Genomic DNA, 20743 nt, shown 5'->3' with positions numbered 1-20743 from the left:
CCAATGTCAGCGCTTCCTGGCTATTGTGCTGCCTCCACAAGCTTCTCTCCACCTCTCTCTTAGTATTCCCGAACTATCCCTGCCCCTCAGCTGCAAGATCTCCCTAATCGATTTTCCTCCTAAAAGCTTCTCACCTAAGAAAATCGATTTCCCCAATCTCTCTCTGTGTGTTCTCCAACTAACCCCAAGCCTTCATTTATATTTTCCCTGTTGAAAAATCAACAGTCATGATCTGATCTCTAATCAATGGCTATAAGATTAAAACATACTTAATTCCCGTCACTTACAAGCTTCTCACCCATATTTTTATTAATACCCATTAATATTTTAATTTTCCTAGTTTAGACTTAGGAACCCCATTAAAAATATTAATTATTTTAATAAAATACAATCCGAGTGGAATTTCACCAAACAATTTCTGGGTTTTGGAGACCTCATGTGTTCTAGCCCTTCCACAAAATTTCGGAGCTAGAGCACATCCAATGCTACACAAAAATCAACATTTGGTAGTTATTTGATAAACTAAGAAGACACACTCTAATAATCACATGTGAAGATTGAACAAGAAGAATAAGTTGAAACACCTCACAAATAGTTATCATACTAAAGAAGAATCACTCTAACTCTAACTGCCCAAGATTCTTCAACATTCTAACCCCTTTTTTGCCTCACATACCTATAGCTTTTCTTGCGTCTACATCGATTCTTGGTGCAATTTTCCTATTTACCCTTTTCAATCTTTTATTGTTGTTTCTCCGCCTCTTGCAAATTATCATGAAATATTCTAGAAAGCATGAGAACCACTTTTTGCCACACCAGACCTATGTGCATCCAATTTTCATTTTGTTCTAGTAGCACTGAGTACTGTAGGACCTAGAATTGGATTTTCATCACAAGATTATATATATATATATATAGGAGCTGTTTTCCCCCAATATTTCATGTAAGATAGGATCCTACGCAATTTTCCTATTTTGGTGTTTTTGTTCGCAAAGTATTAAAAGGGCATTTCGCTACTTCGATGTTTTAGTGAGCAAAGTGTAAAAAGGCCTTATTTTCAGGGGTTCGCCATCATTTTTCCATTTCTTCTATTGGGGAATTTCCTCTCGCCTTGATCGAGCCCGCTTACGCACCCTATAGTATTGAATATTAGATATTAGATATGTAATCATCCAAGACTTTTAGTGTGCCTTGGACCTAACCTTAACAACTCTAGCCCCACTCATCTGGCTAGGATCAAGCTTCCATTTTTACTATTTTACAATTTCTTTGAGCATCTTCACCATTGTCCCAAATCATTTAATAAGTTTTGCACTTTCACCATCAATATATAGAAGCATTTGCTAACATAAACAATTACTCTTCAATTTGCATATCAATCAAACTTTGGAAATTGGATTTTCTATCTATTTCTATCACAGTGAGCTTTTCATCATGTTTTGTTATTATGGTTTAACATTGTGTGAATAAGAAACTAATCTACAAGTCATACACACATTCATCAGCATCTTTTTGCTAGAATGTCATAATGATGCTGCCATGTCCTATGGCCAACCATTGTTGCTACCGTTAAACTCTGCAAAATATACCAATCATTATAAACCGTTCCAATGTTATAATGCATACAATTGGGTAATATTGATGGCCCTGCTTCACCAAACCCTTCCAAACACGTTCTGAATTCCTAGCAGTGCAAACTCAAATTTCAAAAGTAGGCACGATACTCTGTCCACATACAAAATATCTAAGAAACAATCTGTGCAGACAGCAGAACATACATAATCAAACATAAATAGAATTCTATTATTTACGTTTTTGGAAAGCACATCAAGATATGACGAGAGAAATTTTCTCTACCACAGATGCAGTTTCATTTCATCATACACACATCACAACCCAACCCATATCAAAGAGAATTTGAAATTAAGACATCCCCCTTATATAGTAATACACTACTATTCTTATTTTGATTCGTAAAAACTTGGATATACAAAGCCCATTATATATAAAAAGCTGTAAATTTGGATGCTTCAACCACTATAACTCTTATGAATCCAAATGCTCTAACCATTTCCAACTCCTAGGAATCTGGATGCTCTATCCGCTGCAGCTCTTTCTCCATTTGAAACCAAACATTTGACGTCCAAAAGGAGCTATGAGGTTGTACCGAAAAACCTGTCACATAAATTAATTGCAAAAAGTAATTGTATGGGGTAGGTCTGTCATAGTAATACCAAGGATGTGAGCAAAACTCAGCACCCTTCATAGAATTTACTATTTTAGTATCAGCAAATGGAAAAAAAAAAAAAAAAAAATCTTGCACTCAAAACCACAGGCAGTTGTAGGGCCGAATAGGACCATACCATGATAAGAAAAAGTACTCTTCATCTGTCATTCTTACAAGGAAGACACAATATTTCATGAATGTCAGGATGGTATAAGCAAAATCACAATTTGCTAACCTTGTTGTTAATGTCATGAAGACGTTCTTGCAGCTTTGTTGACTCTTCTTTCCACTTTACCCCACCATCAGTCGACCTTCTAGCCCAAACATTCCTAAGAGCTTTACGCCAATCTGTGATTTGAAGACGAATGTCCTTGTTGAGCTCAACCCATTCAGGAGCGAATCCATTTTTAGACAGTATCCTGTATAGGGTGTCCTCAGCCGGGTCTGCATGGGGATTAGAATCCAGATCTAAAGGTCTGCCTTTGCCAGGCAAGTTTTCAAACTGCCCCTCCTCCATTGACTTCCATATACGGCGTTCTACAATATTTATCAAATCAGTCTCTGATCTGCAAAATTAGAACTTAAAGAATGAGAGGACTGCTGAGAATCATCTCAGAAACCATGTTATGCAAGCTTTAATGAAGATAACATCAGAGTTATTTACAGGAAAACTCTTTTGGGGCATTGATAGCAGGTTCCTTATTTCTGAGCATCTATCTAAAAAAACATATTCATTATTGCCTATGTGTTTCTAAGGTATTTGTCATTTTTTTCAAACATCTGGATAGCAAAACTCAACAATTTTGAAAAAAACTTGCATAAATAAATAACAAAATAAATCCATCTAAAAAGTTCTCCCAGAAAATTATATTTCTTAATTTCTAAATTAAAAGATACACCTAGCAACTAAAATTATACAAAATATTTTATTACTTACTGTAGCTGGATATTTTCACTGATAGTCAAATCTTATAGTCAGGGATAGAGGACATGATGAATTGGTACCACTTACAATATATTCAACTCAACATTCATATTGTAATCATTAGGGGAATTTTGAGGTCAAAATGGGCCTCTCAAGGAAAATAATAAAAGAATAGTTAAAATAATAAAACAAGAGTTATGATTTTTTCTTTTGGTTCGGCTGGTGAGACATGTCTGGGGGGATTGAACTTCCAATCACTTGGATACACAAGGGCTTGCCAAGATGATTTTTGCCAATTGTGCTACCACCCGTGGACAAGAGTTACGAATTTTTAAAGAAAAAGAAATGAAATTATTTTTTTAATTGTATTTTCGGCTTATCTCCTTTTAGGTTTACTCAAATGTCAAGTGTAGACACCCGTTGGATGCGGAATTAAATTACACATCAAACGTGTAACGTGTACCCACTCTGCATACTTCTAAGAAGACCCACATCAAAAAAAATTGAAGACACATGAAAAAATGTGTTATCTTCAATTTTTTCCAATGTACATCTTCTACGAAGTATGTAGAGTGGATACTTGTTGGATGTGGAATTTAATTCCGCAAAGCAATGGGTGTCTACGCTTGACATTTGAGTAAACCTAAAAGGAGATAAGCCGAAAATACAATTAAAAAAAGTAGTCTTCTTCTTTCCCTCCAAAATATTTACCTTGGTAGATGACACCATCATCTTGAATCTTATTGGTTCTCTTAAAGTTAATTTTGTTAGTACATTTTTGTTTTGAGGCTTATCTTTTACCTCAAAATTCCTCTAATGTAAAGCTTGAGCACCAATAAGCATGCATTATAAGAGCATTAGGTTGTATATCCAAAGGCAAGTAGAGATGGAACAAGACTAAACATTCTACTTTTGGACTTTTTTTCTGCAACCATTAGAGAAATTTTGAGGTTTAAAATGGGCCTCCTAAGGACAATTATAAAATAATAGTGAAAATAACTAAATAAGATTATTCTACATCATCGAATTTTAGAGGGAAAAAAAGAAAAAACTACTTTTTCAACTCGTATTTTCAACTTATCTCCCTATGATATTACTCAAATTTCGAGTGGCAGCACTCATTGGATGTGAAATTTAATTCTTCATCCAAAGAGTACCCATGTTGCATACTTTTGATGGACCCTGCTACACGAAAAATAAGAAATACATGAAAAACGTGATTGCAATAATGTTTTTCCATGTATTTTTCATTTTTCGTGTAGCAGAATCCATTGAAAATATGCAACATGGGTACTCCTTGAATGAAGAATTAAATTCTGCATCCAACGAGTGCTCCCACTCAAAATTTGAGTAAAACCATAGGCAGATAATTTAAAAATACGATTTGAAAAAAGTAGTTTTTTTATATTTTTTTAGTTTTAATCTTTTTACTTTTTTATTCCAAAAATGGTGAATCATCCCCATGGTTGACATCATCCCTTTAATCCTATTGGTTCTTATAAAGTTAGTTTTGATTGTACATTTTTGTTTTGAGGCCCATTTTAGACCTCAAATTTTCTTTAATGCACCACTGAAAATCAGTGATGTAATTGCTGGTGAAATTGCAATTTTCCATTCCCGAAATTGCATTTTTGAATGCATGAATGGATTCAACACCCTAAAAAACCCTAATGCACCCAAATTATGCAATATCAACAACCGAAATCCTACAATCAGCAATTCCTCTAACATTCTGGCTGGATTTTGGGCAAAACTGGTAGGAAAAATGTAGCCCGAAAGGTTTCAAAAAAGCAGAATCTTTAGACTCACTCCTCAAGGGACCCACATAGAGAGGCCTCCCCACCCAATATCAACTTCGATCACTTCCAATCTCGGCTACCGTGATATCAGGGCAGATGAAAAAGTGCCTATGACAAAATGCTCTCTGAGAGTTCTTCATAGAACCTGTATTAACAAACTCTTGAGAGCAGTTTGTCCTATGCGATATCATGGAGGGTCCCCAGAATTTCAAGGTATGGAGTTCCTTCATAATTAAGCGCATTTGGGAGGCTTGGAAATGGGTTGAGAATTAGTTGTCTTGGGATCATTCAAGTAGTAGGAAAGGATGGGATCTTCATTTCTGTCCTATTTGGACATGGAGAATCTAAGGATAGTGCCTATCAGACATCGCATGAATTCAAGCAAAAGGATTGAACGAGAAGGGTCTATTCATATGGCGAGATCTATGGGATTGTGATCACGGAACATGGATAGCATGATGGAATTTAACACGCATTAAGGGACTCTTATCCTCTGACAAAGTCACTGTTAGAGAGCTTCAGTCACTTATGGTAGTGTAGGATCTGCCTAAAATGAATGCACTCCTACATGGCCCAATTTGGAGTGATTGGCATTAGGCATATGATAAAACTATTTGAGTACAACAGCAGGAAATGTATTTGCTTAGACACATGCAAACTCAGTTGGCTCCCATCCAGAATAAGAGATGGCACAGTCCAGATAGCCAATTTAGATCCATCAGAAGTCTTAGTAGTGTCCAGTCATACAGATTATCTTATAAACTTCAAGTTTTTGCATGGTTGGCTCTATGCCATGGACTTCCTACCAATTCTAGATTGCCCAAATATGGTTTTACAGATAAGAAATGTCCACATTGTGGGAGACTATATACAGTGAAACACAATTTTTAAAAAGTGCCCCTATGCCAAGCAGTACTGAAATACTGTCCGAGATGAATTCAATTCCCTTCTACAAGAAATGATCCATTGGTGGATTGCTCTTCTCAGTGATTGTAGGCCTCTTGTCTTCATTCATTGTTGTGGTATTTGGTAAAATATACTCTCGATTATGTATTATCTATGGAAGATGAGTTGTAAATGTGTTTTTGGTGATCTAGTCTACTCTACTAAGGCCTTCATAAAGTTAGCATTAAATGATTTGCCTATCAAGCGCTAACTAATTCTGTTGATTCAAGATACGGGGCATATTTCTGCTAAGGCTTATTCTGATCTTATTGCACTTCTTTCGAAAATAAGATAGATAACTCATCACTATTGCATTTGTGTGCCCTTTCTATAATATAATATGTGTGTGAGAGAGAGAGAGAAAAAGTAATCAAATGAACCTGTTCATCAAACAAGTTTTCAATCAATATGTGCTAAAAGCATGCCTTGTTTTGAAACTCAGCATCAACTTAAAGAAAAAAAAGTATGCTTCGAGCATAATCACTTACCTATTCTTAAATTAAAACAAGATTAAGAACGAATCTTTTCACAATGAGCACACACTGGAATTCAGTGATTTCGTCATTTGGGTTGTGGTCTCACAGCAAGTGGGGATGCTTACTTACCATTGCGATGACCCAAGTTTTAAGTACGATAGGCATGGCTTACTAAATAAAGGGTTGTTAAAGAGTGGAAAAGATACTGTTATGACCCTAGTCGGGATATATATGGGCTTGAATGTAATGAAATATATATGGAGATACATATACATTCAACTCCATATGTATCTTCACTAAAATCGTGACAGAGATATGTTTATACAGTTGTTGCACCCATTATACACGAAATAGAGTTTTATAGTCCCTCTGTCTAAACAAATAGTGCTTTGTTAACAAAAGAGAAAAATATTTAATCAACTATAGATAACATTAAATAGTATTTTGTTCTATCCTAACAGAACATGGTTAAATATTAATTATTATAAAGCATAACCTCAGTAAAAAAAATCCACATGATTGCTAGAGTCATTATGTTAGTCAAGTTACATACCTATTAAACATACACATACAACACAGCTCCGTGTCCCCATCAACACTAAGGTGTGAGAACATGAGGCACATCAGATCAAATACCCTACTAACCTATTCGCTAGCAATTAGATGTTCTCTCAGATGCCTAGCCCTTTTATACAGTCCTCTTATGTTGGACCCATTATACAGGAAATAGAGTTTTACAGTCCCTCTGTCTAAACAAAAGGTGTTTCGTTAATAAAAGAGAAATATATTTAATCAAGTAAATATAACATACAACACAGCTCTTTGTGTCCACATCAACACTAAGGTGTAAGAACATGCGGCATATAAGATCAAATACCCTACTAACCCATTAGCTAGCAATTAGATGTTCTTTCAGATGCCTAGCCCTCGTATGTTGTACCCATTATACACGAAATAGAATTTTATGGCCCCTCTGTCTAGACTCTAAACAAAAGGTGTTTCGTTAACAAAAGAGAGAAATATTTAATGAATTAAATATAGCATACATCACAGCTCTTTGTGTCCCCATCAACACTAAGGTGTGAGAACATGAGGCACATAAGATCAAATACCCTACTAACCTATTAGCTAGCAATTAGATGTTATCTCAGATGTCTAGCCCTCTTATATAGTCCTCTTATGTTGCACCCATTATACACAAAATTGAATTTTATAGTCCCTCTGTCTAAACAAAAGGTGTTTTGTTAACAAAAGTGGAACATATTTAATCAATTAAATATAACATTAAATAATATTTTGTTTTACCCTAACAGAAGATGGTTAAGAACAATTATTATAAAGTAAAACCTCAGTAAAGAGAATCCACATGATCATTAGAGTCGTTATGTTAGTCAAGTTAGATACCTATTAAAACACACATACAGCACAGCTCTTGGTGTCCCCATCAACACTAAGGTGTGAGAGCATGAGGCTCTAAAGATCAAATACCCTACTAACCTATTAGCTAGCAATTAGATGTTCTATCAGATGCCTAGCTAGCAATTAGATGGTATCCTGACCAGAGATGCCTAGCCCTCTTCATCAGGAAGATATTTAAACACAAATCTCAGATCCTACATACCCCGCCTCTCGCAGACGATTCAGACGATCACATCATACTTTCAGGTTGATCTAGTTGATCAGAGAAACCAGCAACAAGCGCTCCTACAAACCCCCCAGGATCATGCAACCAGACTCCTTGTTGGATCTAGAGGACTCCAATAGCGAGCCAGTGCCACTGTCAGCCCCCTCACCATCGGCTATCAGACTTAGGCACTCTTGAGTCCTGACACATCGACCTACAACCTAGATTTATTCACTTAGCCTTCGACATGACTTTATTCACTTAGCCTTCGACATGACCCAGTTATATACATGTTTATGAGGCTGTCCTATTATTGTATCCTTCTTTACTTCATTTTATCCTAGTTTTAGCTTTGGCATTTTCCAGGAGCAGTGTTTGCACTCCCACATTGTACTCGTACTAGTTGTATCCTTTAGTCCCATTGACTTATTTACGGTCATTCGTTGGACATCAATAAAATTATCTTATCTCCGCTGATTCAGAATTATAACATGTACCATGAAGGAGAGAATCCCCTCGCATCATGATGAGTGAGACATTTAGGCCGCAAGCCAACAAGTCACCTGCATACACTATGGATAAGGAATAACCTCTTGTTCCCTTCCTACGTTGAAGAAAGAGATAACACAATACAAAGCTTGAGCCCCACTCTATCTATATATAACTATAACGAAAAGAATAAGGCTACAACCTAAGCAAGGGTAGCCCTTGTTGAGGCTTGTGACCTCATATGCCTTCAACTTCAAGAAGAGCGACCCTCATTGAGGTCATGGTTACAAACGTTTTTCACATTTATTAGGGCTTTTCCATTTTTTCTATTTTTATTTTTTCTATTTTTTTATATCAAAATATATAATGTCATATATCTAGTTACAACATCTTTGTTAAGACTTGGGAATTTGACTCTCTATTTGATTTTTTGTGTATATAAGCTCATGTTTTTACAATGATATTTTAATTTTAACTTTATCGAATATATTTTAAAAAGCTACTTTTATGTAATAACAATTTTATTGATTTTAATAGTAAATTAAGTTTTAAGTTGGGCTTTTTACCTCTTTTCTGTAATAATAAGTGTTTTCCCCATCTTTTACGGCTTTCATTAATGTGATTTGATCTACACCAGATGATATTAAAATTGAATTTCAAGAAACTTTGTTATAGCCTTGTATCGTTTGAACTCTCCATAAGAGGAACAAAGACCTTAAAAATTATTTCTAAAAGTTTTTGATAAAATGTGTTTTGCAAGACAAAGTCAAGAAAATCAAATAATATGTGAACCGCAAACAACAAGATAGGAGGCAGCCTTAAGAACGCAATATGCAATACACCTCCAACAATTATCCTCTATGGCTTCATATTGTGAACAATAGAGTAGTCCAGAAACGATTTCCCACATCTAAAATTCACGAATTAGAAGAAAGAAACTCCTCTAGCAATTATTGCCTCCTAAATCTAAATTAGAGTATAATAATGCCATCAAGTTGTGTTGAATATTTACCTATTCTTTGTTTCATTGTATGTCATTGACTATACCATGATGGAGCATTATTCGAGAATGTAGTTGTTTTGTTGGTGTCACATGAAAAGAGTGTTAATTTTAGATAACAACGGTATGTTCCATTTACTTCAATGTTCCTTTAGCAGCCCAATGACAATTTGCAATTATATCCAGTAGCAATCACATTAAATTATACACATCGACAGTAAATGCAGATAGAACATAAAATCATGTGCAAAAGACAAGCCAAGACAAGAGGACAAATCCCAATGTGGAGAAACCCTTTGATCAAATCTTCTTATTATTCTTCAATGATTCAGTAGAGAGAGAGAGTACAAATATCATAAATACAAGCCCAAAACAGATCTGCCAAATCAGCAGTCAATGCAGTCCTAACCACAAAATCAACAGTTGTCAAAGCTGCCCCAAATCAACCTGTAATCAGCTTGGTCAACAACAGAATAGTACGGCCTCAAGAGAGGGTCAAAGTCAACCCAAAACAGCTCAGTCAACCCAAACAATGCTTGCTGTAATTTCTGCAGTCAAACAGAAAGTCAACGTTGCAGTCAACATGGTCAAACTGTCCCCAATTGCCTCGATTTGCGTGCCAAAGAATGTGGCCTAAAAAGATCGAAGTTCTGGCCCAAAAACAGAAGTCAACGCTTGGTCAAAGTGCCCAAGTCAACACTGCCCTAATCACAGAAATTTTGGCCTCCTGAAATCAGCCTTTCATCCACACGTGTGAAGAAGAGAGACTCCAAGGTGTACGAACCAATCAAGAGAGAAAAGAGAAGATGGTGTGATGATCTTATGATATCCAAATGAGAGTACGGTCACTTCTATTTATACACTTCGTTGAGGGTGAGGAGACACATCCATTGGGCTTCATAAGCCTACATTTCACTAAGGCCGACCTCAACAATTTGACATGAGAAAGAATAAATTCAAAATTCCATTTCTGCTTGTCAGAATGAGATGATCTTTATATCAAAATTGTAACTCTCGGAAAGAGGAATTCAATGCAATAATCATCTCCATCATATGAGTTGTCCTAAGGTGGAAGTTGGCCCTAGTTGCTAATTTAACACTCCCTCTCAACTAGGGAGAATTCCACCTGTCAATCCATAATTATGCCAACCTGTCATCCGAACCATCATGCCATCACTGCCCTGCTCTACTCTGCTCTATTGAACCATGAAGAAATAATGAGGAAGAAGTAATTGAGAGTAAGTCATAAGATCATACCACTCTCCACTGACTAAAGTTAGTCCTTGATCCCAGATAAAGTTGTTAAACACCATGCATCCTAGTCATAGGGAGTACAGCGATACACAATGCGTCTATCGGTAGTGCTATGGTCCCTAACCAGCGTTTCCCAACTCATTGGCCAGATGAGAGGTACTTCGCATGAGTCTCGAACTCTATGGATAGGATGTGTGTCAGGGCATCAGCAAGAGAAGTTGAACCACTCACCCTACATACATGTGTCCAGGTAGTGGAAGGTGAACCACTCACCCTACATACATGTGTCCGGTAGGGGAAGGTGAACCACTCACCCTACACACATGTCAACCATAATGGGGTATCACAGGGGAAGGTGAACCACTCACCCTATGGTCGCTCATAGCTAGCTCCAAGAAGTACCCCATGCCCCCAGGAGCTCCCAGAGCTCTGTGTTCAACTCATATGGGACCCTCATAGGAGGGTCGTTCCACGACTCCAAGTCTCTCTTGGAAGGTTAAGAATTTGACCTTCCCGAGAGGCTTTGTGAGAATGTCTGCAACTTGTTCATCTATCCTGATGTGTTGGAGCCTAACTACTCCCCATTGTACCATATCCCGAATAAAGTGGTACCTGATATCAATGTGCTTGGAGCGGTTGTGGAACACGAGATTCTCTGATAGACGGATCCCACTCTGGTTGTCGCAAAAGATCACGGTGGTATCCATCACATGCTCAAATAGCTCATTGAAAAGCTTTGTTATGAACATAAATTGTATAAAATAAAATAAACATAAACAAATATAAATAATAAATAATGAAATGATGATTATGTTAAATAGTCATTAAGTTAAGTGAAAAGGCATGTCTAAAAGACATGCCCAGTCACGAAAGGACACCTGCCTAGTATATATGCAAGTCCTCATTGTAACATTCAACATCACTTGTACATTTTTATATATAATAAATTATTATTACAAATACCTCTTGTGTATTTTAACATTTAAAGTCAACAAGCTATAAGTTTTGTTGCTTCAGTGGTATCAAAGCCATGCCGCACTATATAACCATGCGAGTCCTTGAACGTTGTTCGCTGCACAATATGTCGTTAAGTTTTCACCCTAAATACGTTGAGCAATTTAGTAAAATTCAAGAAAAACTTCAGCGATGGGAAAAATCATATGCAGAAGTTAAAGCATGTTTAAAGGAAATCGATAATAAGGAAGATAATAACGACTGTGACGCAACGAAACAAGGTGAAGCAAGAGAAGAAGATGTAATAGATGATGATGAATATGAAAATGATATCGATCAAGATGAGGATCTAGATGCAGCTGATCTTGATGTGGGTGACGATGATATAGATCAAGATGACGATCCAGATAATAGTGATAAAGAGGAAAATGAAATGAACAAAGAGATAAGAAGTGGAGGAAATGAATTTAAGGATGTAAATGCAGTTGTTGATGATGAAGATGTGAAGATTACTCATTATGATAATGAAAAAGAAGTGAAAATGGTTGATTCTAATAATGGAGAGAAAGATGTGGTTGCAGAGAGTACCAATGGAAGAAACAATGCCATTGATGGTGAAGGGGAAGATATCAAAATTGTTGATTTGGAGGGAGACGGAATCTGTGAATATAAATGATATGGACACTGATAGTGAGAATGAGGAAGTTGTAAATGATATGGAAATCGAAGTTAATGATGAAGTTGACCTTGAAACATTTGAAGCTATGCAAAATGTTTCCCTAAATGAATTTGGCAAATTTGATCCACTCACTGGCGAGGAGAAATTTATAGTTAATTTGGTTGTTCAACAAGAATGCATTGATTCCCCAAATGCAAACAGTTGGAAACTCAACGCAATAAGAAGTCGAAAGGAAAGAGACATTGCTTCCAATCCTACTGTTTACAAGGATGTTCACCAATATGGGCAGTGATATTGCAAGGGTGGTATTTTTGGAATATATCAAGGAGCTAGTAAACATGAAGAGTTGCATACTTTAATGAAGAAAACAGTGATGATTCGGAGGCTAAAGAAAGATGTTCTTTCCCAACTTCCAGTCAAGTGTCGATGGTAGATCTTTCCTTCTTTGAAGGATAAAGGTCTGAAATAGATGAAGGCGCTTTTTTCTCAATTGCGAGCCATCCAAAGAGACATAAAAGTTTGCAAGTCTGATGAAGAAGCTAAACTCCTCAAGTATTCTGAAAAACAACTTATAAATAAGATCCATACAGAGTCGGCTGAGGTAAAGATTCCTGTTGTCTTCGATTTTTTAGGAAATATGATTGAGGCAGGCTGCAAATTCCTCCTTTTTTCCACCATCTGTCAATGATGGATGTAATTGAACAATTTGTTGTAAAGAAAAAAGTTGGCTACATAAAAATTGATGGAAGCACACCACCATCATCAAGGCAGACATTGGTCACAAAATTTCAGGATAGAAGAAATCTCAAAGTCACAGTGCTTGCCATACGTGCTGCAGGAATAGGTGTAACATTGACAGCGGCCAGTATAATGATATTTGCAGAGTTGTCATGGACTCCAGGTGACCTTGTTCAGGCAAAAGATCGTGCCTATCGAATTGGATAGGTTTCTTTGTCAATTTCTATTATCTACATGCCAAAGACACAGTGAATTTTGAATGGTTGGGAAATATGTGAATTTTGAATACTTGACCTCCCGAAACATTGAAGTCCTATTTAATATCAAACAGGCTGCCATGCCTAATACCAAGCTGCCTTTTGTGTACTATCGTGAATTCCTTCCCGACTTCTCAAAGACCCGATCAACAGCAACAATGTCTGACAACGACGTTGCCTCATCCGCAACAGTCAACAGCACTATCATCGATCGTCCCCGCTGTCGTTCGACAACCATTCCTGTTGAACAATCTGAGTAAATCCCAGCGTCGCTCAGTCTTCCACACCCACTCTCTGCTTTATCTCCTAGCAACATTGTCGCCTTCGCAGCTACTACTTGTCCCCGTTGACCTTGACGTAAAATCTGTGTCAGTTGGGTGTCCCCAACGTCATGTCTCCTCCTTTTCCTTGATCACGATTCATACGGCAATGTATGTTTGAAGGTTGTGCATTATATAAGTTAAAAGACTTCGTAATTAATATACATTTGCATGAAATCATACAATTGGCCGATATAATTCACATTTCATTGGTCAAACGGAGGGTTAGTCAAATAGATATATGTAACTAGGTCAAGTAACATTATAGTCATCATAAACGAAATTAAAATTAATTTAATTAATTAAATTAATTAACATATATATATTATATAAAAAATAATATATATATATATATAGATTTATTTAAAAAAAGTTTTAAAAAAATTGATAACCCTAGATTCAAGATAATGTTACCAACGAATTTTACAGACTGAGGTACCAGTGACGTCGATTTACATATGCCGAGATGACAAATGCAAATGAAGAAGATTGTCAACAATATAGCTTTGAGGACAAAGCTTTTGAAGTAAGGGGCAACATTATGAACATAAATTGTATAAAATAAAATAAACATAAATAAATATAAATAATAAATAATGAAATGATGATTATGTTAAATAGTCATTAAGTTTAGTGAAAAGGATGTCTAAAAGACATGCCCGTCATGAAAGGACACTTGCCTAGTATATATGCGGGTCCTCATTGTAACATTCTACATCCTTGTACATTTTTATATATAATAAATTATTATTACAAACACCTCTTGTGTATTTTAACATTTAAAGTCAACAAGCTATAAGTTTTGTTGCTTCAAGCTTTCTCAACCAAACTACTTCACAACCTACCATACTCGCAGCAATGTATTCGGCCTCGGCGGTGCTTAGTGCAACCAATTTCTGTTTCCTGCTCATCCAAGATATAGATGCAGACCCAAAGAGAAGCAACACCAGACATGCTCTTATGATCCACCTCACTACCAGCCCAGTCAGCATCTGTATATCCATGTAGCCTCAAATTTCCGGCAGTGTATCTCAGACCATAGCGGATTGTGCCCCGAAGATATCTTAAGAGATTTTTGGCAGCAATCCAATGAATGTGATGAGGCTCGACCATATATTAACTCAACGTGTTACATCAAAGCATATGTCAGGAAGCAGTTGACCAAGAACATCAAGGTCACAGACATCGGAAGGTTCGCCAACCAGCAGCACTTCACATAGCTTCTTAAAGTTGAGTTCCATCAAAGTAGTCACGGACTTGCAGTCCACCATCCCACATCTCTCAAGTAGCTTCACAATATACTTTCCTTGAGAAAGGAAAATCTCACCTGGCTTTTGCCAGACCTCCAATCCTAAGAAATAATGCAACAATCCTAGGTCCTTCATCTTGAACTCAGAAGCCAACTCCCTCTTACATTGATGAATGAGAGGGTCATCACATATCAGAAAGAGATCATCCACATAAAGGACCAGAATGAGAGGTCTGTCCTTTTCAACCTTGAAGTATAGGTTTGGGTCAGCATCACTTCTCGTAAATCCCAACTTCATAAGATAATTATCAATCCTCTCATACCAAGCCCTAGGGGCTTGCTTCAAGCCATAGAGGGTTTTCTTCAACCTGCATACATGTGTCTCACAGTCTTGAACCTCGAACCCCTCAGGTTGTTCCACATACACTTCCTCCTTAAGCGAACCATGCAAGAAGGTAGTTTTGACATCAATTTGATGAAGGTTCCATCCTTACAAGGCAGCAAAGGCTATGATCAAACAAATGGCGGTATATCGGGCAACAGGTGCAAATATATCATCATAGTCTACTCCTTCCTTTTGAGAGAAGCCTTGAGCTACAAATCTGGCCTTGAATTTCTCAGCACTCCCATCAGCTCCATGTTTGATCTTGTAGAGCCATTTCGAAGTGACCACTGACTTGTCCTTGGGTCTAGGAACCACATCCCAGACATCATTCTTCATGATTGACTCATATTCTTCATTCATCGCATCCTTCCAAACTTGTTGCTTCACAGCTTCTTCGAATGTACAAGGCTCAGATTGTACAATGGTACTCATGGCAGCTAAGTACCCTTGGTACCTATTCGGCTTCTTACTTTCACGAAATGTCCCTCTCGGTGCAATATGTTTCTCAGCATCTTCAAGAGTATCTTTGAGCCATAAAGGCTTTTTCTTGAAGTAGTGGGCTCACTAGGAGGTGGATCAATGGGATCCATCAAACCTTCAACATTGGGCATCGGTTCATCGGACAAAGGTTCATCCTGCTTTTCTGCATCAACATCATCATTGTCCTTCCTAGGAATAGGAAGATCTCAGATCTTTCTAAGAGCAGAATCTTCATCGAAAGTGACATCATGACTTAATTCCACTTCCCTTTGACCAAGCACATAGATTCTATATGCCTTCGAAGTTTGTTTCTTTTCTCTTTCGGCACATGAAAGTATATGGGACAACCAAAACTTCTAAAATGAGAAACATCAAGTTTCTTACCGGTGAATATTTCTTTGGGTGTTTTGAAGTCCAAAGCTTGATGTGGGCATCGATTTTGGACATACGAAGCGGTGTTGGAAGTGTCTCCCCATAAGAACTTCGAAAGACCTTGATCATGAAGCATAGCTCAGGTGGCTTTTATGATAGTACGATTCTTCCTTTCGGCAACACCATTTTGTTCAAGAGTATATCCGGTTGTAGTCTCCCTCTTAATGCTAGCTTCTCTACAATAGTCTTTGAATTCATTTGACTCATATTCGATACCATTATCCGACCTCAATATTTTGATCTTCTTCCCTTTTTGATTCTCGACCAAGGCTTTGAAAGAGCGGAACCATTTGAATACTTAATCCTTCTTCTTTAAAAAATAGATCCATGACTTGCACGAGAAGTCATCAACGAAAATAGCATAATACAAATATCCACCCAAAGATGTCACAGGAAACATACCTAATAGATCAGAAAGGACCAATTGAAGAATATCAGTGGTTTGAGTCTCCTTGAGGGGAATGGTCCCCTTATATGTTTTCCAGCTCCACATCCCTGACAAACACCTTCATGATTTAAGTTGAATTCAGGCATGCCTATGCCCATCTTCCTTACATCGGGTAAGGCTTTGAAATGACAGTGAGCAAATCTCTGGTGCCATAATTCGGATTGAAGAGAGGTGTCACAAATCATTTCTCCCAACTGACTTCCTCCAACCTGATAGAGACCTTCAACCCTGAATCCAAGAGTGAATGCGTCTCTTGGGTTCCTTTGCCAAAGACGAAACTTCCCATTCATGAATGTCACCTTGAAACCCTTATCTTCCATCGCAGAGATAGAAACCAAGTTCTTTTTCAAATCAGGTACATATAGCACTTCTTGCAAATGAAGAGTTTGACCTTGATTTAAGTGAAGGGTAACAGTCCCAATTCCTTTCACGAGATAAGTGGCATTATCCCCAAGTATAATCTCCATATTTGTCTTCTTTTCAACCAAGTTAGAGAGGGCTTCCTTGTATCCAGTGAAGTGCCTTGAGGCAACACTATCAATCAACCAATGGTCCAATGTATCCGGAGGGGAGGCGGTGGAGAGGGCAGAAATAAGAATAAATTATTTTTGCTTTGCAATATTAACTTCATCATACCTGGAGTTTCTCAACTTCTTGGATGGACAACCACCTCCATTTAGAGCAGTAGGAGCATTCCTCTTTCCTTTGATATTGAACCTGTTGTTCCTTTGATTGGCATTGCCTTTGAAGTTGTTATTATTGTCATCATCTCTTGGAGTATCCTTCTTGTGAGGACATTCTCTAACGAAGTGGCCAAACCTATTTCAATTGAAGCACCTTCCTTTTCTCCTTTCTTTGAATCCATCTTGAACCCTTGTCCTTGATTCCTAGGACCAGCATTGTTCCTTCTCTTAGAATGAGCGGAGAAGGCGATAGGATTGTTTCCATTTGAGAGCTTGTCTCTTTCCATCATTCTTATTTCTTCTTGAGTGCATCTGGCCAATAGTTCATCAAATCTCGGAATCCTTTCATTGTTAAGAATGGTAGTGTTGAACAAATCCCAATCTCTTGTAAGCCCCCCAAGTGCAATAAGAGATAGCTCCCTGTCACTAGTGACTTCACCAATAGATAAGAAATCATTCTTGATCTCGGTAATCCTCATGAAGTAGGATTGGATGGATTCTCCTCTATCCATCTTGATATCTTTTAGCTTGTTCTTAAGAAAGAGAATTTGATTTGCATCGTTTACTTTGAACATCCCAACCAGTTTTTCATACATCTCCTTAAATGATTCCAAATCAGAATCAACAATAATCTTCTTAGCTTTAACCTCACCTTTCTTGTACTTGGTTTGTGCAGCAGCGGATGCATTTGAAGGAGGCTCTGTTATTCTTCCTTTGACATAGTCCATGGCATCATTCTCTTCTAATGTCAAATCCAAAGTCATCTTCCATGCATGATAGTCAGATTTGTCCTTGAGCTTGTCCTCGGATTTGAAGAAAGATGTAGTCATCATTGGGACTAGTTCCAAGTCCTTGTCCAACAGCTTCCTTTAGTGATTGCTTTGCTTCACTCTTGCTTGGGCTTTGTCTTCACCTAAGCTCTAGTTCCATGTTAATTTTAGTCTTTAGATAACAATGGTATGTTTTATGCTTAAGAAAATTTACTTCAATGTTCCTTTAGCAACCCAATGACAATTTCCAATTATATCCAGTAGCAATCACATTAAATTATACACATTGACAGTAAATGCAGATAGAACATAAAATCATATGCAGAAGACAAACCAAGACAAGAGGACACAAGATGTGGCGGATGCTAGGGACAAACCCCAATGTGGGGAAAACCTTTGATCAAATATTCTTATTATTCTTCAATAGTTCAACAGAGAGAGGGAGAACAAATATCATAAATACAAGCCCAAAACAGATCTAACAAATCAGCAGTTAATGCAGCCCTAACTAGAAAGTCAATGGTGGTCAAAGATGCCCCAAATCAACATGTAATCAGCTCGATCAACAACAGAATAGTACGGCCTCAAGAGAGGGTCAAAGTGAACCCAAAACAACTCGGTCAACCCAAACAATGCTTCTTGTAATTTTTGTGGTCAAATAAAAAGTCAACGCAGCAGTCAACATGGTCAAACTATCCCAAATTGCCTCGTGCCAAGGAATGCGGCCTAAAAAGATCGAAGTTTTGGCCCAAAAACAAAAGTCAACGCTTGGACAAAGTTCCCAAGTCAAAACCTCCCTAATCACAGAAATTTCGGCCTCTTGAAATCAGCCTTCCATCCACACGTGCAAAGAAGAGAGAGACTCCAAGGTGTACAAACCAATCAAGAGAGGAGAGAGAAGATGATGTGATAATTTATGATATCCATATGAGAGAAGGGTCACTTCTCTTTAAATTTTATACACTTCGCTAAGGGTGAGGAGACACATCCATTGGGCTTCATGAGCCTACATTTCACTTAGGCAGACCTTGACAATTTGACCATAAGAAAGAATAAATTCAAAATTCAATTTTTGTTTGTCAAGATAAAATGATCTTTATATCAAAATTGTACCTCTCGGAAAGAGGAATTCAATGTAATAATCATCTCCATCATATGAGTTGTCCTAAGGTGGAAGTTGACCCTAGTTGCCAATTTAACAAAGAGAGATTTCATTATTGTGTTTCACGGTCTATATTGATCAGCAACAGAAATTGAATCTTCCCATATGTGCTTGATGTCGTTTAATCACTTGAATAATCATTTTCTTCTATACTACACCCTACACCTCTAACAAGTGCCACCTTAAAATCAACCACCACCAATCAGCTGCATTCTTTGTATGAGTTGTGTTACCACTTAAACTAGCAGGGGTCCTAGGAGGGGATCCTATGGAGCAACTAATAGGTCGAGGGCAACAATGGAGCAATAACGCACTGTCACCTCAGCTAAGGCTCCCTACTCTTTACGGACTCTCACCGATGGGAGAAGACCCAGTATAAAGGGGCATCACTAGATGAATGAAACAATGAGAGGACAAAGAGTGATTTCTAAGACCTATTCACAAGAGACACAATTATATGGCTTTCTTGCTCAGGAAGCAAAGTAATAAGCTCTCTAGGAAGGGCTAAGTGTTGAGAAATGTAACTAGGTTCCATTTTTCATAAAATGTATTGTCAATAAAAAAATTATTATTGTTACAATGACTTATTAAAGCATGGGTTTCATGCTTGGGTCATTATTTTATCACTCAAAGTTGCCATTGTGGACTCCTAGGATTAATAAAGAGTCATTTGTATATTTTATGAGACCCTTCTTAGGTTTTCAAACGATGTAAAAAGAATTATTTTTGAGTCAAAGATGAATTATGTAACCTCCACACCAAGACAACCTCAAGAAGATCAAGTCAGCCTCAAGGAAGGCAATTCGACCTCATTAGAAGACTATATATGCAAGGAAATTCGAATTCATTTGGAGAATCTCACTCTCTCACACATAGTTTGATATTTGAAGCTGGAAGCTAGGAAAAGTGCGAAGGTGAAGAAGGAGGCTAAAAGGAGTGTGAGTTTGTTCAAGAAAGAAGGGAAGGCCAAAATCGAAGTTTTGGTATCTCTCTCTCTCTCTCGTGTGGGCTAGTTTAGGAGATTGAAGTCTCCTTGTCAAAGTCGAAGTTGTTGTTGATGTCGAAAGCTGCCAAGTCAAAGTTGCTAGGGTCGAAGTAATTCTGCTACTAGGTCAAAGGTTGGATCGAAGAAGGAAAGGTTGGCTTGGTGTGGAGGAGGTTTATGTCTAGGATGTTGAGTCTAAAAAAAACTATTGAAGGAAGAGGTTTTGACTAGGAATTACCCTAGATAGGGTTTTTTTCCCTCGCAGAGTGCCTACATCTTATGCCTTGTGTTTTTGTGATCTTCATGCACATGTAATTTGGTAATTGCTTGAGGAAAGATAATATAACAAATAAATAAAAGAAACCAACATAATTCACAAGTAATTATCAAGAAAGAGAAATCTAACCCTAATCTACTAGTATTGATTTCTCAACATGGTATCAGAGTGAAGGTCAAAGAAGA

General features: G+C 37.4%; 1 pseudogene across 1 annotated transcript in view; it reads right to left on the bottom strand.

Moving 5' to 3' along the window:
• Positions 1 to 2065: 2065 nt before the first annotated feature.
• The window catches only part of LOC149235564 (uncharacterized), a 41165-nt pseudogene continuing 22487 nt past the window's right edge, over positions 2066 to 20743 (bottom strand). The window contains exons 2-3 of the transcript XR_016268303.1: positions 2463 to 2793; positions 2066 to 2175 (exon numbers count right to left, since the gene is read on the bottom strand). The product of XR_016268303.1 is annotated as an uncharacterized LOC149235564 (transcript). The remainder of the gene's footprint in view (positions 2176 to 2462; positions 2794 to 20743) is intronic.

Source organism: Pinus tabuliformis, chromosome 8 (genome assembly GCF_031772625.1).
Source record: "Pinus tabuliformis cultivar Carrire ecotype Pingquan chromosome 8, CPIR1, whole genome shotgun sequence".
Lineage (NCBI taxonomy): Eukaryota > Viridiplantae > Streptophyta > Pinopsida > Pinales > Pinaceae > Pinus > Pinus tabuliformis.
Note: the sequence above shows the minus strand (reverse complement) of the source record. Positions and strands in the feature narration are given on the sequence as shown.